Source organism: Anguilla rostrata, unplaced genomic scaffold (genome assembly GCF_018555375.3).
Source record: "Anguilla rostrata isolate EN2019 unplaced genomic scaffold, ASM1855537v3 scaf1178, whole genome shotgun sequence".
Taxonomy (NCBI): Eukaryota; Metazoa; Chordata; class Actinopteri; order Anguilliformes; family Anguillidae; genus Anguilla; species Anguilla rostrata.
Window position 1 is genome coordinate 1 of NW_026986504.1, and position 17,127 is coordinate 17,127.

The 17,127-nt window shown below is 44.5% G+C and overlaps 9 non-coding genes and 1 pseudogene across 9 annotated transcripts; all 10 read right to left on the bottom strand.

Annotated features, from left to right (window-relative positions):
- Positions 1-920: 920 nt before the first annotated feature.
- On the bottom strand, positions 921-1,039 carry LOC135247255 (5S ribosomal RNA). Its single transcript, XR_010328163.1, has one exon. It is a non-coding gene; the product is annotated as a 5S ribosomal RNA (ribosomal RNA).
- Positions 1,040-2,069: 1,030 nt separating this feature from the next.
- LOC135247257 (U1 spliceosomal RNA) lies at positions 2,070-2,233 on the bottom strand. The gene has a single exon (XR_010328165.1). It is a non-coding gene; the product is annotated as a U1 spliceosomal RNA (small nuclear RNA).
- Positions 2,234-3,170: 937 nt separating this feature from the next.
- LOC135247261 (5S ribosomal RNA) lies at positions 3,171-3,289 on the bottom strand. The gene has a single exon (XR_010328168.1). It is a non-coding gene; the product is annotated as a 5S ribosomal RNA (ribosomal RNA).
- A 1,030-nt stretch (positions 3,290-4,319) lies between these two features.
- On the bottom strand, positions 4,320-4,483 carry LOC135247258 (U1 spliceosomal RNA). The gene has a single exon (XR_010328166.1). It is a non-coding gene; the product is annotated as a U1 spliceosomal RNA (small nuclear RNA).
- A 961-nt stretch (positions 4,484-5,444) lies between these two features.
- Positions 5,445-5,563, bottom strand: LOC135247262 (5S ribosomal RNA). The gene has a single exon (XR_010328169.1). It is a non-coding gene; the product is annotated as a 5S ribosomal RNA (ribosomal RNA).
- Positions 5,564-6,603: 1,040 nt separating this feature from the next.
- Positions 6,604-6,747, bottom strand: LOC135247260 (U1 spliceosomal RNA; annotated as a pseudogene).
- Positions 6,748-13,296: 6,549 nt separating this feature from the next.
- LOC135247256 (5S ribosomal RNA) lies at positions 13,297-13,414 on the bottom strand. The gene has a single exon (XR_010328164.1). It is a non-coding gene; the product is annotated as a 5S ribosomal RNA (ribosomal RNA).
- A 1,066-nt stretch (positions 13,415-14,480) lies between these two features.
- LOC135247259 (U1 spliceosomal RNA) lies at positions 14,481-14,644 on the bottom strand. Its single transcript, XR_010328167.1, has one exon. It is a non-coding gene; the product is annotated as a U1 spliceosomal RNA (small nuclear RNA).
- An 831-nt stretch (positions 14,645-15,475) lies between these two features.
- LOC135247263 (5S ribosomal RNA) lies at positions 15,476-15,594 on the bottom strand. Its single transcript, XR_010328170.1, has one exon. It is a non-coding gene; the product is annotated as a 5S ribosomal RNA (ribosomal RNA).
- Positions 15,595-16,690: 1,096 nt separating this feature from the next.
- On the bottom strand, positions 16,691-16,809 carry LOC135247264 (5S ribosomal RNA). The gene has a single exon (XR_010328171.1). It is a non-coding gene; the product is annotated as a 5S ribosomal RNA (ribosomal RNA).
- Between the last annotated feature and the right edge of the window lie 318 nt (positions 16,810-17,127).

Sequence of the window (17,127 nt, forward strand, 5' to 3'; positions counted from 1 at the left end):
TTTCACATACGTGGGTAGCACACCGTTCCAGCTGCGCAGCTCTCCAAGGCGCACAATGACGGCGAGCGAACTGTCCGATCTCACTACCTGTGACAGAATGCTGGCTCTCCTTAATATTTATACTTTTACATAAAAATGCAACTTTAAAAAAAAATAAAAAAAGAATATATATAAATATATATATATATATATATATATATATAATTTTTTTTTTTTTTTTTTTTTTTTTAAGTTGCATTTTTATGTAATAGTATACGCTCTGTCGTGTATGGATGCTTCTGAGAATGTGTAGGCTACTGCGAGGCACAGAGGGATATATATATTTCCCTCTGTGCCTCGCAGTAGCCTACACATTCTCAGAAGCATCCACACAGGACAGAGCGAGTGGTAAACGGAATTCCCCTACGCAGCATTCCCTGGTGAGAGGCCATTAACATTAGTTCTTCCTTCTTTTTCATCGAGTATGCACACACGTAATTCGCAAATGAACGCATGGGGAACGCAAAAATGCACAGTTAAGCGAACTCCTGGGCCCCGTATCAGGACGCAGGGTTAGCCGGCTAAGTGTACCGAGGAAAACCCGGCAGCCCTCGCGAATCAGGAACATGGACTGAAGTGGATACAGTTCTTCCTGGTACTGACTCGGCGCAGTTACAGAGCAGAGTCGACTCGGTAAGCCTGTTTTCTGAAATACCCCCTTCTCTCTCATTCTGAAACAAAAAATCAAAAACGCTTTTGACAGAAACCGAAGCGTGCTGACGCCAAATAGCTTTGAACTATGGCTAGATATCTAAGACATGTTGATGTTTTATTTTACTTTGCACAGTTCCGGTATTCCAGCTTAAATCGTGTGAGAGATCGCCCCTAGTGTGACAACGCAAAAAAAAAATAAATATATAATATGTAAGCACCTAAGTAAAAGCTTACTGCACCTGGTATTCCCAGGCGGTCTCCCATCCAAGTACTAACCAGGCCCGACCCTGCTTAGCTTCCGAGATCAGACGAGATCGGGCGTTTTCAGGGTGGTGTGGCCGTAAGCGAAGAAAGTCGCAGCCAAAGCCGTTTAAATACTGGCCGTCATGGCAAGCCCTCCTAACATTCAATAGCCTCGCTCCACAATCCGTAATTGCATTTCAGTTATCGACAAACTCATTCGAATTGGGCGAAATTACAATGTTACTAGTCAGAATGACAATTCAAGATAACTGCAATTTGAAACTGACGAGTAAGAAGGATGAATCAAGACATCTGAAAAGATGCTTTCACTTGTCACAATAACTTTAAAGATATCCATAATGACATCACAAGTATGGCCATTCGAATCGTCGCACATACCGAATGATCAGCTATTTATGACGTCTGTAATTCCGTTTTGGCTAGTGAAAATGGTATTTTCATATATCTGAATTAGAATTATTCCTAGTTAAATCCGCTGTGCCTGACGTGACTGCGATGCCAGGCTTCGCAATGTACATTGGGCTTCTGCTTACGGATTGAACTGGCTATGTTAATGGCTCGGGGTAGCTGATTCTTTATGAGAATTGAACTTTGTCGGACGTACGTTCTGTAGTTCTTGCAACGACCTTCGGCAATCACTTATTGCACGTCGCTTTGGCTAAAACGGCTTGCCTGATAAAATATTGGGAAAATGTATGCAAATGTAATGTTTTGCAAACCTTGTGCGATCACTTATGGCTTTACAAATGGCAGTAGCCGCCCCCTCTGAAAAAAGTAAGAAAATGCTACGGAGTGGAAAGAGATGGGGCGAAACAGTCGCCGTGTTGTTTTAGACAGGGAAGTCAACAGCTCGTTTCTCGCACCGGCCGCAGCATTGAAAACCCTGACGAAGTCGCGTCACCCTGGTTAAATGAGTTACACTCACTTGCAATTTAAAAATGCGGGCAACCCATTACATTTTAAAAGGACTTGCCATATGCCGTTGCAATGCGACTGACCTGCAGCAAAGTTGTTTCTGTGGAATTTACGCACTTTTCTTACAGTTACGCCCGCTTCACGGTCTATAGGCGCCACGGCGCCATCGAGTACATTCTGCTTTTTCACAGCAACATCAGGGGAGAGCGCGAACGCAGTCCCCCACTAACAGAAATTATGCGGTCGAGATTCCCACATTTGGGGAATTCGCAGGGGTCAGCATGACCGAAGTGCAATGGCCGAGCCTCGCCCTGGGTGAACCACCTTCGTGATCATGGTATCTCCCCCGCCAGGTAAGTATGAGTTGTGCACCTCTCGGAATCTGTCCCTGCGCCACGCCGTGACTTTCACATACGTGGGTAGCACACCGTTCCAGCTGCGCAGCTCTCCAAGGCGCACAATGACGGCGAGCGAACTGTCCGATCTCACTACCTGTGACAGAATGCTGGCTCTCCTTAATATTTATACTTTTACATAAAAATGCAACTTTAAAAATAAATAAAAAAAAGAATATATAAAATATATATATATATATATATATATATATTTTTTTTTTTTAAGTTGCATTTTATGTAATATACGCTCTGTCGTGTATGGATGCTTTGGAATGTGAGGCTAGCGAGCACAGAGGGATATATATATTTCCTCTGTGCCGCATAGCTACACATTCTCAGAAGCATCCACACAGGACAGAGCGAGTGGTAAACGGAATTCCCCTACGCAGCATTCCCTGGTGAGAGGCCATTAACATTAGTTCTTCCTTCTTTTTCATCGAGTATGCACACACGTAATTCGCAAATGAACGCATGGGGAACGCAAAAATGCACAGTTAAGCGAACTCCTGGGCCCCGTATCAGGACGCAGGGTTAGCCGGCTAAGTGTACCGAGGAAAACCCGGCAGCCCTCGCGAATCAGGAACATGGACTGAAGTGGATACAGTTCTTCCTGGTACTGACTCGGCGCAGTTACAGAGCAGAGTCGACTCGGTAAGCCTGTTTTCTGAAATACCCCCCTTCTCTCTCATTCTGAAACAAGAAAATCAAAAAACGCTTTTGACAGAAACCGAAGCGTGCTGACGCCAATAGCTTTGAACTATGGCTAGATATCTAAGACATGTTGATGTTTTATTTTACTTTGCACAGTTCCGGTATTCCAGCTTAAATCGTGTGAGAGATCGCCCCCTAGTGTGACAACGCAAAAAAAAAAAATATATATATAAGTGTAAGCACCTAAGTAAAAGCTTACTGCACCTGGTATTCCCAGGCGGTCTCCCATCCAAGTACTAACCAGGCCCGACCCTGCTTAGCTTCCGAGATCAGACGAGATCGGGCGTTTTCAGGGTGGTGTGGCCGTAAGCGAAGAAAGTCGCAGCCAAAGCCGTTTAAATACTGGCCGTCATGGCAAGCCCTCCTAACATTCAATAGCCTCGCTCCACAATCCGTAATTGCATTTCAGTTATCGACAAACTCATTCGAATTGGGCGAAATTACAATGTTACTAGTCAGAATGACAATTCAAGATAACTGCAATTTGAAACTGACGAGTAAGAAGGATGAATCAAGACATCTGAAAACATGCTTTCACTTGTCACAATAACTTTAAAGATATCCATAATGACATCACAAGTATGGCCATTCGAATCGTCGCACATACCGAATGATCAGCTATTTATGACGTCTGTAATTCCGTTTTGGCTAGTGAAAATGGTATTTTCATATATCTGAATTAGAATTATTCCTAGTTAAATCCGCTGTGCCTGACGTGACTGCGATGCCAGGCTTCGCAATGTACATTGGGCTTCTGCTTAAGGATTGAACTGGCTATGTTAATGGCTCGGGGTAGCTGATTCTTTATGAGAATTGAACTTTGTCGGACGTACGTTCTGTAGTTCTTGCAACGACCTTCGGCAATCACTTATTGCACGTCGCTTTGGGTAAAACGGCTTGCCTGATAAAATATTGGGAAAATGTATGCAAATGTAATGTTTTGCAAACCTTGTGCGATCACTTATGGCTTTACAAATGGCAGTAGCCGCCCCCTCTGAAAAAAGTAAGAAAATGCTACGGAGTGGAAAGAGATGGGGCGAAACAGTCGCCGTGTTGTTTTAGACAGGGAAGTCAACAGCTCGTTTCTCGCACCGGCCGCAGCATTGAAAACCCTGACGAAGTCGCGTCACCCTGGTTAAATGAGTTACACTCACTTGCAATTTAAAAATGCGGGCAACCCATTACATTTTAAAAGGACTTGCCATATGCCGTTGCAATGCGACTGACCTGCAGCAAAGTTGTTTCTGTGGATTTTAAGCACTTTTCTTACATTTACGCCCGCTTCACGGTCTATAGGCGCCACGGCGCCATCGAGTACATTCTGCTTTTTCACAGCAACATCAGGGGAGAGCGCGAACGCAGTCCCCCACTAACAGAAATTATGCGGTCGAGATTCCCACATTTGGGGAATTCGCAGGGGTCAGCATGACCGAAGTGCAATGGCCGAGCCTCGCCCTGGGTGAACCACCTTCGTGATCATGGTATCTCCCCCGCCAGGTAAGTATGAGTTGTGCACCTCTCGGAATCTGTCCCTGCGCCACGCCGTGACTTTCACATACGTGGGTAGCACACCGTTCCAGCTGCGCAGCTCTCCAAGGCGCACAATGACGGCGAGCGAACTGTCCGATCTCACTACCTGTGACAGAATGCTGGCTCTCCTTAATATTTATACTATTACATAAAAATGCAACTTTAAAAAAAAATTAAAAAAAGAATATATATAAATATATATATATATATATATATATATATATATATAATTTTTTTTTTTTAAGTTGCATTTTTATGTAATAGTATACGCTCTGTCGTGTATGGATGCTTCTGAGAATGTGTAGGCTACTGCGAGGCACAGAGGGATATATATATTTCCCTCTGTGCCTCGCAGTAGCCTACACATTCTCAGAAGCATCCACACAGGACAGAGCGAGTGGTAAACGGAATTCCCTTACGCAGCATTCCCTGGTGAGAGGCCATTAACATTAGTTCTTCCTTCTTTTTCATCGAGTATGCACACACGTAATTCGCAAATGAACGCATGGGGAACGCAAAAATGCACAGTTAAGCGAACTCCTGGGCCCCGTATCAGGACGCAGGGTTAGCCGGCTAAGTGTACCGAGGAAAACCCGGCAGCCCTCGCGAATCAGGAACATGGACTGAAGTGGATACAGTTCTTCCTGGTATTGACTCGGCGCAGTTACAGAGCAGAGTCGACTCGGTAAGCCTGTTTTCTGAAATACCCCCCTTCTCTCTCATTCTGAAACAACAAAAACAAAAAACGCTTTTGACAGAAACCGAAGCGTGCTGACGCCAATAGCTTTGAACTGTGGCTAGATATCTAAGACATGTTGATGTTTTATTTTACTTTGCACAGTTCCGGTATTCCAGCTTAAATCGTGTGAGAGATCGCCCCCTAGTGTGACAACGCAAAAAAAAAAAAATATATATATATGTAAGCACCTAAGTAAAAGCTTACTGCACCTGGTATTCCCAGGCGGTCTCCCATCCAAGTACTAACCAGGCCCGACCCTGCTTAGCTTCCGAGATCAGACGAGATCGGGCGTTTTCAGGGTGGTGTGGCCGTAAGCGAAGAAAGTCGCAGCCAAAGCCGTTTAAATACTGGCCGTCATGGCAAGCCCTCCTAACATTCAATAGCCTCGCTCCACAATCCGTAATTGCATTTCAGTTATCGACAAACTCATTCGAATTGGGCGAAATTACAATGTTACTAGTCAGAATGACAATTCAAGATAACTGCAATTTGAAACTGACGAGTAAGAAGGATGAATCAAGACATCTGAAAAGATGCTTTCACTTGTCACAATAACTTTAAAGATATCCATAATGACATCACAAGTATGGCCATTCGAATCGTCGCACATACCGAATGATCAGCTATTTATGACGTCTGTAATTCCGTTTTGGCTAGTGAAAATGGTATTTTCATATATCTGAATTAGAATTATTCCTAGTTAAATCCGCTGTGCCTGACGTGACTGCGATGCCAGGCTTCGCAATGTACATTGGGCTTCTGCTTAAAGGGATTGAACTGGCTATGTTAATGGCTCGGGGTAGCTGATTCTTTATGAGAATTGAACTTTGTCGGACGTACGTTCTGTAGTTCTTGCAACGACCTTCGGCAATCACTTATTGCACGTCGCTTTGGTAAAACGGCTTGCCTGATAAAATATTGGGAAAATGTATGCAAATGTAATGTTTTGCAAACCTTGTGCGATCACTTATGGCTTTACAAATGGCAGTAGCCGCCCCCTCTGAAAAAAGTAAGAAAATGCTACGGAGTGGAAAGAGATGGGGCGAAACAGTCGCCGTGTTGTTTTAGACAGGGAAGTCAACTTACTTTGAAGTGTTTCAGTCGCACCGGCCGCAGCATTGAAAACCCTGACGAAGTCGCGTCACCCTGGTTAAATGAGTTACACTCACTTGCAATTTAAAAATGCGGGCAACCCATTAAATTTTAAAAGGACTTGCCATATGCCGTTGCAATGCGACTGACCTGCAGCAAAGTTGTTTCCGTGGATTTTACGCACTTTTCTTACACTTACACCCGCTTCACGGTCTATAGGCGCCACGGCGCCATCGAGTACATTCTGCTTTTTCACAGCAACATCAGGGGAGAGCGCGAACGCAGTCCCCCACTAACAGAAATTATGCGGTCGAGATTCCCACATTTGGGGAATTCGCAGGGGTCAGCATGACCGAAGTGCAATGGCCGAGCCTCGCCCTGGGTGAACCACTTTCACTTTTGAAATTTTTTTATTGTATCAAAACATTTTGTTTTCCAAACATTTCAATCTTTACAAACACATTTCAACACATTTCAAGCTTTACAAACCTTATTATATTTATAAAAATAAAATACCAAGCATGTTAAAAAATTATTTTCCAGGTATTTGATTTAAAATTGATGACAATTTAAAAGTTTGCATAATTTCTACAAATTTCAAATAAAACATTATATTTAAAAAAAACACAAAACATTTTCCATTCACAATACACTCTAAAATCTTCCAAACCTCCATCTCATGCCAATAAATATATTTTACATACTTTTTAAAAACAATCCCAATAAAATTTGACACTATGCTTTTGTACAGGGCAGTACGTGTCCTTAAACAACCGCCTTCACTCCTTACCTGCTGTCCGGTCATACTGGGGGTACTGGACCTGAGCAGGCTAGTCCTCCCCGTCCCATCACCATTGTCCATGCAGCATGCCCCCATGTGCGCCTGGCCACCTCCTGTCCCTTCCGTCGTCTGTGTCGGAGCATGTAGTCTTTTACTGCGGCCCAGGCCACCCTCTTCGTCTGTTCCTTCTTCAATACTTTGTCCTCCAGCACCAGCAGGCATCTTGCCTTCCACAGGGCCTCTTTTGCGCAGTTGACCACTTGCCATGCTTGAGTCCACTCCTTTGCTTTTGTTTTTCTTTTTATCCCATATAGGATCAGCTGGCAGTCTATTGTTAGCCCTGGGTGCAGGTGCTGGAGCAGAGGGCTCACCTCCTTCCAGAGGGCCTGGGCCGCCTCACAGTCCCACAGGAGGTGCCGCACTGACTCTTCATATCCACAGCCTTCTCTGGGGCACACTGCAATTCTGGACATCCCTCTTCTGTGCATTACTGCTCGTACAGGGAGGACTCCATGCGCCACCTGCCAGGCCAGGTCCCGATGGCGGTTCAGCAGGTCCGGGTGGGCCACCTCCTTCCAAATCTTTTTTGCTTGGCCTAGTGCCAGCCCCCTCACTGGACACGTAGGCTCCCTGCCCTGCACAAAAGAGAGAAGATGTTTAAAAGATGTCAGTGCATCCACCCCCTCCTCTTCCAATTCACATTTCATTAAAAACTTTTGTACATGGCGATAAAAACCTGGCATCTCAAAGGCTACAGGTACAGTTAATTTTACTTTTAAAATACCCAACCTCCTTAAATAACCCCCCATAAAAAATCGAACAAAACATGACGCTTTATTAAAACCAGACACAGCCAACGAGACATGTAACGCCACAAATTTACACATTAAAATTTTGTAAAAATCCGGGACCCCTTTTCCCCCTTTCTCCGGCACTCTCTTCACCCATTCCCTCTTTAGCCGTTCCCACCCCCCACCCCACACAAAACGGAAAATCAAACGATCCAGTCTCACCAACACAACACGGGACGGACAAAAGACAGCACCCACAAACAACAACATTGGTAAAATCACAGACTTCAGAATTAAAACTTTTCCTTCCAAGGTGAGTTGCCTCAACCTCCAAAAAGTTACCTTCCTCTGTATTCTCTTCAAAATGTCCTCCCAGTTCCCGCCGCCCAAACCTTCTGCGTCGAATTTCACCCCCAAAACCCGCATTTCATTAACATCCACTTTTTGAGGGAGGTCTTGTTTCTCCACCTCACTCCAGTTCCCAAACACTTTTAAAACTGTTTTTTCTCTGTTTAATTTTGCACCCGAGGCTTGACCAAACCATTCTGTTCTGTCTAAAACCCTGGCGACCGACACTCTGTCCGAACATAAAACCGTGACATCATCCATGTAGAGAATGCACCTGGCCTCCCTCCCCCCACTACCCGGTATTTGTAGCCCCTTAATCCAGGTGTCCCTTCTCAACACCTGTGCCAGTGGCTCCATACAACAAACAAACAAGAGTGGGGATAACGGACACCCCTGACGGACACCGCAGTTTACTGACACTGCTTTTGATAAAATCCCATTTACCAAAATTCTGCTCCTTACCTCTGTGTATAGGAGCCCCACCCGTGCTAAAAACCCCCCTGAAAACCCCATCTTTTGCAGTACACGAAACATGTACTGATGCGAGACCCTATCATAAGCCTTTTCAAAATCTAAATTTAACACTGCAAGCCTAATATTTCTGTCTCTCGCGTAACAGATGGCGTCTCTCACCAGTACCAAGCTGTCCGTGATCCTCCTTCCTGGCACCGCACAAGTTTGATCCAGGTCTATCACTTGCTCTAAAACCCCCCTCATCCTTAAAGTTAAAATTTTACTATACATCTTAAAATCACAATTTAAAAGAGTTATCGGTCGCCAGTTTTTTAAATCCTCCACCTCCCCTTTTTTAAAAATCAAGGTAACCACCCCCTCTCTAAAACTCACCGGCAACTTTTTAAAACTATCAAACTCTCTAAAAACAGCTAAAATATCTGGTCCCACTAATCCCCAAAAACACCTGTAAAATTCAATTGGAATCCCGTCAAGCCCCGGGGCTTTCCCAGTTTTAAAAGATTTAAGACTTTCTGTCAATTCTAAAAACTCAATAGGTGCATCTAAAATTACACCCTCTTCCACCACCCTCTCTATATTTTCCAGCACCTCCTCCACCCTTTCTTCCACCACCTCCTTTTCCCCAAACAGTTTTCCATAAAATTCCTCCACCGCCTCTAACATATCATTTTTCCCATTTTTTACGACCCCATCTTCCCCCTTCAAACCTTTCATTAAAATTTTCCTTGACATAATTTTTTTTAAAAAATATCTTGTGCATTTCTCTCCCTCATCGATTTCCTTCTCCTTACTCCTAAAAATTACATTTTTGCACTTATTTTCCATTAAAACCGCCATCTCATTTTTTATTTGCTCCAGTTCTTCTTTAAAATCAAATCCCATGTTTACCAGATCACAATACCTATTTAATCTCCTCTGGAGCCCCACCCACACTCTTCTCTCCTTCTTCTTTTTTTCCTTACTTTCCTTAATAAAAAATTCCTTTATTCTCCCCTTTGTATCCTCCCACCACTCCGCACACGTACTGTACAACTCCTGGAGGGATTGCCATTCCTTATATTTTTCATTAAACGCCATCACTACTGCCGGGTCCTCCAACAAGTGGCAGTTCAGCTTCCATACTCCTCTGCCTACTGGTACTCCTGACTCCACAGTCAAGGAGCAGTTCAGCAGGGAGTGGTCTGAATAAAACACTGGGCTCAGAGATGCTGCCAGACCTGCAAAACCCCTAGCAAAGAGGAAATCAATCCTCGATGCCCGGGATCCATCATTTGTTCTCCAGGTGAACCCCTCCTTCCCTGGATTAAGAACAGAAAACATATCACACAATTTAAAATCCATTAAAAGCCGCTGTAAGTAAAACGATGTCTTATCTACCTTAAAATCCTGCCCAGCCCCTTTCCGTCCCGCCCTGTTTAAAACACAGTTAAAATCCCCCACTAATAATAATGGGGTCCGCCCCAGCAGATATGGAGGGAGCTCCTGCAATAGCTCCCACCTCTCTTTTCTAGAAGGTGAACAATATACATTAACTAGATTAAAAGACATTCCATTAAAACGCAATGATAAAAACAATACCCTGCCACACACCACCACTGTGCTCCCCAATACCTGTACACCTTTATTTTTTACCAGCACTGCCACACCGTCAGAACGATTCGCATTTGAACCGCTCCAGTGAGATGGCCCTGCCTGCCATATGTCCTCCCACTCTTTGTATGAGGAACGATACGGCAGTGCACATTCCTGTAGGCAAATTACATCAGCTTGCACACCTTCCAAAGATGACAAAACCAACCTTGCCCTTCTTAATGTCTTTATTTTGCACACATTTATTGTAGCCACCGTGAGTGGCATGTGCTGGGAACTCATTTTATCGTTATTTAGGATAAAACCCGGTCTTAGTAAAACCACCACCATTAAATACAACAACCCCTTTATTTTCCTCACCATTATCATTTTGACTTCCTACCCCACCCTGGGTCACCCGCAGGTAAACCATCTGGAGGGGGTTCTGTCTGACTTATGTATGGTACAATGTTTGGGGACAAATTAAGGTCTGGGTACTCTGGAGGACTGGACTCCTCACTCTCTGACATTTCACCCCACCTTTCTGCTAAACGACCCCTTCCTTTCTTTCCTCCTCCCCTTTTTTCTCCCCCGTCTTCTGCTCCTCTTTTCAAACTAACTCCATCGGTACTCATTTCGCTGCTGTCCACCTCTGACACTGTCTCCATGGAATCTGCCTCAGAATCTGAACCATACAGATTTTCAAACCTTTCATCTCTTTCTTCTCCCCTACCTGTAGTTTCACTTCCCGCCACACCCTTCCTTCCTTCCTCCTCCTCCGCCGCCCTACTTCCACTAGCCACACCCTCCCTTCCTGCCAACTCAGCAGCAGTTCCACTTTCAACCACTCCCCCCTTTCCTGCCCCCCCAGCAGCAGTTCCCTTTTCAGCCACCTCCTCATTTCCTGCCACCTCAGCAGCAGTTCCCTTTTCCGCCACCTCCTCATTTCCTGCCACATCAGCAGCAGTTCCCTTTTCCGCCACCTCCTCATTTCCTGCCACATCAGCAGCAGTTCCCTTTTCCGCCACCTCCTCATTTCCTGCCACATCAGCAGCAGCTCTAATTTCCACCCTGCCCCCATTTTCTGCCACATCAGCACTAAACTCTTTTGTTTTCTCTTCGAGCTCTGCCCTCACCTCCTTTTCCCCTTCCTCCTGTGCTTTGGCCTCCTCCTCTCTCTGCCGCTCCCTAACCTCCACTCTATTCTTTTTGGTTCTGTTGGCGAAGGAATCAGGACAGTACCGAAACATGTGCTCGGCAGACCCACACAGATTACACCGCCTTCCTGTCGGGCATTCAGCAGCCAGGTGTCCCAACTCTCTGCATCTGTTGCACACCAACGCTTTGCATGCCTCCGCCAAATGCCCATATTCCCCACATTTTCTACACAGCTTGGGCTGCCCCTGGTAGTACACCAAACCTCTATTCTCTCCCAGTACCATCAAGGATGGCAAATGTCTAAAGCCTCCATATCCCTTTTTATCTTCTGCCAACCTTACTGGAATTCTCCAGCTCCCTATCCATATTCCATCTAAATCGACCACTTTTTGGGCAGGGCCCCTGATGATACAATATCTGCCTAACCATGTTAAAATATCTTCCCCTTCCACAGTCTCATTGTACATTTTAATTACCACAGTTTTTGCTGCATCATCCGTTAAACGTTCTATGTTAAACATTTCGAATTTTTCCTTCACGCTTTCTAATTTATTCCAAAAAGAGGCCAATAACCCTGGTGTTCTAAAACTAACGTCGAAGCCTTTCCCCATTGGAAGCACCATCAAACAATTTATGTCCCCCGGGACATATCCTAAAACACCTAGCAGTAATTTTCTTGAGAAATCTAGCCTCGACATCTCAATTAACTTCCCTTCCCTTTCCCGAAGAGAAAACCGCACACAACAGTGCCTACGGGCGCCGACCCTAGCGGCGGCCATCCCGCAAGCCACAAACACAAACCTAACTAAACAAAAAATCCACAATACGACAAGAAAAAAAGCAACTTGCCCCGAAGGGCCTTACCACCCACGAAACCACTCCTGTAGAATTTCTACCTGTGAACACAAATCAAGAACAAACAACAGAAACTTTCCTAAAGATTTAACTCGCCCACTCAGCTCAAGCTTTACGGACAATCGATACTTAAATAGCAAGGTATCTCCCCCGCCAGGTAAGTATGAGTTGTGCACCTCTCGGAATCTGTCCCTGCGCCACGCCGTGACTTTCACATACGTGGTTAGCACACCGTTCCAGTTGCGCAGCTCTCCAAGGCGCACAATGACGGCGAGCGAACTGTCCGATCTCACTACCTGTACAGAAGCTGCACTCCTTAATATTTATACTATTACATAAAAATGCAACTTAAAAAAAAAAAAATATATATATATAATTATTATATATATATATATTACACATATATTTCCTCTTCTCAGTAGCCTACATTCTCAGAAGCATCCAACAGGACAGAGCGAGTGGTAAACGGAATTCCTACGCAGCATTCCCTGGTGAGAGGCCATTAACATTAGTTCTTCCTTCTTTTCATCGAGTATGCACACACGTAATTCGCAAATGAACGCATGGGGAACGCAAAAATGCACAGTTAGCGAACTCCTGGGCCCCGTATCAGGACGCAGGGTTAGCCGGTAAGTGTACCGAGGAAACCCGGCAGCCCTCGCGAATCAGGAACATGGACTGAAGTGGATACAGTTCTTCCTGGTATTGACTCGGCGCAGTTACAGAGCAGAGTCGACTCGGTAAGCCTGTTTTCTGAAATACCCCCTTCTCTCTCATTCTGAAACAAAAAACAAAAACGCTTTTGACAGAAACGAGCGTGCTGACGCCATTAGCTTTGAACTGTGGCTAGATATCTAAGACATGTTGATGTTTTATTTTACTTTGCACAGTTCCGGTATTCCAGCTTAAATCGTGTGAGAGATCGCCCCAAGTGTGACAACGCAAAAAAATAAATAAATAATAAATGTAAGACTAAGTAAAAGCTTACTGCACCTGGTATTCCCAGGCGGTCTCCCATCCAAGTACTAACCAGGCCCGACCCTGCTTAGCTTCCGAGATCAGACGAGATCGGGCGTTTTCAGGTGGTGTGGCCGTAAGCAAGAAAGTCGCAGCCAAAGCCGTTTAAATACTGCCGTCATGGCAAGCCCTCCTAACATTCAATAGCCTCGCTCCACAATCCGTAATTGCATTTCAGTTATCGACAAACTCATTGAATTGGGCGAAATTACAATGTTACTAGTCAGAATGACAATTCAAGATAACTGCAATTTGAAACTGACGAGTAAGAAGGATGAATCAAGACATCTGAAAACATGCTTTCACTTGTCACAATAACTTTAAAGATATCCATAATGACATCACAAGTATGGCCATTCGAATCGTCGCACATACCGAATGATCAGCTATTTATGACGTCTGTAATTCCGTTTTGGCTAGTGAAAATGGTATTTTCATATATCTAAATTTGAATTATTCCTAGTTAAATCCGCTGTGCCTGACGTGACTGCGATGCCAGGCTTCGCAATGTACATTGGGCTTCTGCTTACAGATTGAACTGGCTATGTTAATGGCTCGGGGTAGCTGATTCTTTATGAGAATTGAACTTTGTCGGACGTACGTTCTGTAGTTCTTGCAACGACCTTCGGCATACACTTATTGCACGTCGCTTTGGTTAAAACGGCTTGCCTGATAAAATATTGGAAAAATGTATGCAAACGTAATGTTTTGCAAAGCTTGTGCGATCACGTATGGCTTTACAAATGGCAGTAGCCGCCCCCTCTGAAAAAAGTAAGAAAATGCTACGGAGTGGAAAGAGATGGGGCGAAACTGTCGTCGTGTTGTTTTAGACAGGGAAGTCTAAGCATTACATAATGTAATAATGTAATGTAATGGAAGTCAACAGCTCGTTTCTCGCACCGGCCGCAGCATTGAAAACCCTGACGAAGTCGCGTCACCCTGGTTAAATGAGTTACACTCACTTGCAATTAAAAATGCGGGCAACCCATTAAATTTTAAAAGGACTTGCCATATGCCGTTGCAATGCGACTGACCTGCAGCAAAGTTGTTTCCGTGGATTTTACGCACTTTTCTTACACTTACACCCGCTTCACGGTCTATAGGCGCCGCGGCGCCATCGAGTACATTCTACTTTCTCACAGCAACATCAGGGGAGAGCGCGAACGCAGTCCCCCACTAACAGAAATTATGCGGTCGAGATTCCCACATTTGGGGAATTCGCAGGGGTCAGCATGACCGAAGTGCAATGGCCGAGCCTCGCCCTGGGTGAACCACCTTCGTGATCATGGTATCTCCCCCTCCAGGTAAGTATGAGTTGTGCACCTCTCGGAATCTGTCCCTGCGCCACGCCGTGACTTTCACATACGTGGTTAGCACACCGTTCCAGTTGCGCAGCTCTCCAAGGCGCACAATGACGGCGAGCGAACTGTCCGATCTCACTACCTGTGACAGAATGCTGGCGCTCCTTAATATTTATACTATTACATAAAAATGCAACTTAAAAAAAAAAAAAAAAAAATTTATATATATATATATATATTTCCCTCTGTGCCTCGCAGTAGCCTACACATTCTCAGAAGCATCCATACAGGACAGAGCGAGTGGTAAACGGAATTCCCCTACGCAGCATTCCCTGGTGAGACGCCATTAACATTAGTTCTTCCTTCTTTTTCATCGAGTATGCACACACATAATTCGCAAATGAACGCATGGGGAACGCAAAAATGCACAGTTAAGCGAACTCCTGGGCCCCGTATCAGGACGCAGGGTTAGCCGGATAAGTGTACCGAGGAAACCCCGGCAGCCCTCGCGAATCAGGAACATGGACTGAAGTGGATACAGTTCTTCCTGGTATTGACTCGGCGCAGTTACAGAGCAGACTCGACTCGGTAAGCCTGTTTTCTGAAATACCCCCCTTCTCTCTCATTCTGAAACAACAAAAACGAAAAACGCTTTTGACAGAAACCGAAGCGTGCTGACGCCATTAGCTTTGAACTGTGGCTGGATATCTAAGACACGTTGATGTTTTATTTTACTTTGCACAGTTCCGGTATTCCAGCTTAAATCGTGTGAGAGATCGCCCCCAAGTGTGACAACGCAAAATAAATAAATAAATAAATAAACATGTAAGTACATAAGTAAAAGCTTACTGCACCTGGTATTCCCAGGCGGTCTCCCATCCAAGTACTAACCAGGCCCGACCCTGCTTAGCTTCCGAGATCAGACGAGATCGGGCGTTTTCAGGGTGGTGTGGCCGTAAGCGAAGAAAGCCGCAGCCAAAGACGTTTAAATAGTTGCCGTCATGGCAAGCCCTCCTAACATTCAATAGCCTCGCTCCACTATCCGTAATTGCATTTCAGTTATCGACAAACTCATTTGAATTGGGCGAAATTACAATGTTACTAGTCAGAATGACAATTCAAGATAACTGCAATTTGAAACTGACGAGTAAGAAGGATGAATCAAGACATCTGAAAACATGCTTTCACTTGTCACAATAACTTTAAAGATATCCATAATGACATCACAAGTATGGCCATTCGAATCGTCGCACATACCGAATGATCAGCTATTTATGACGTCTGTAATTCCGTTTTGGCTAGTGAAAATGGTATTTTCATATATCTGAATTTGAATTATTCCTAGTTAAATCCGCTGTGCCTGACGTGACTGCGATGCCAGGCTTCGCAATGTACATTGGGCTTCTGCTTACAGATTGAACTGGCTATGTTAATGGCTCGGGTAGCTGATTCTTTATGAGAATTGAACTTTGTCGGACGTACGTTCTGTAGTTCTTGCAACGACCTTCGCATACACTTATTGCACGTCGCTTTGGTTAAAACGGCTTGCCTGATAAAATATTGGAAAATGTATGCAAACGTAATGTTTTGCAAACTTGTGCGATCACGTATGGCTTTACAAATGGCAGTAGCCGCCCCTCTGAAAAAAGTAAGAAAATGCTACGGAGTGGAAAGAGATGGGGGAAACAGTCGTCGTGTTGTTTTAGACAGGGAAGTCTAAGCATTACATAATGTAATAATGTAATGTAATGGAAGTCAACAGCTCGTTCTCGCACCGGCCGCAGCATTGAAAACCCTGACGAAGTCGCGTCACCCTGGTTAAATGAGTTACACTCACTTGCAATTTAAAATGCGGCAACCCATTAAATTTTAAAAGGACTTTCCATATGCCGTTGCAATGCGACTGACCTGCAGCCTGGATATCTAAGACACGTTGATGTTTTATTTTACTTTGCACAGTTCCGGTATTCCAGCTTAAATCGTGTGAGAGATCGCCCCCAAGTGTGACAACGCAAAATAAATAAATAAATAAATAAACATGTAAGTACATAAGTAAAAGCTTACTGCACCTGGTATTCCCAGGCGGTCTCCCATCCAAGTACTAACCAGGCCCGACCCTGCTTAGCTTCCGAGATCAGACGAGATCGGGCGTTTTCAGGGTGGTGTGGCCGTAAGCGAAGAAAGCCGCAGCCAAAGACGTTTAAATAGTTGCCGTCATGGCAAGCCCTCCTAACATTCAATAGCCTCGCTCCACTATCCGTAATTGCATTTCAGTTATCGACAAACTCATTTGAATTGGGCGAAATTACAATGTTACTAGTCAGAATGACAATTCAAGATAACTGCAATTGGAAACTGACGAGTAAGAAGGATGAATCAAGACATCTGAAAACATGCTTTCACTTGTCACAATAACTTTAAAGATATCCATAATGACATCACAAGTATGGCCATTCGAATCGTCGCACATACGAATGATCAGCTATTTTGACGT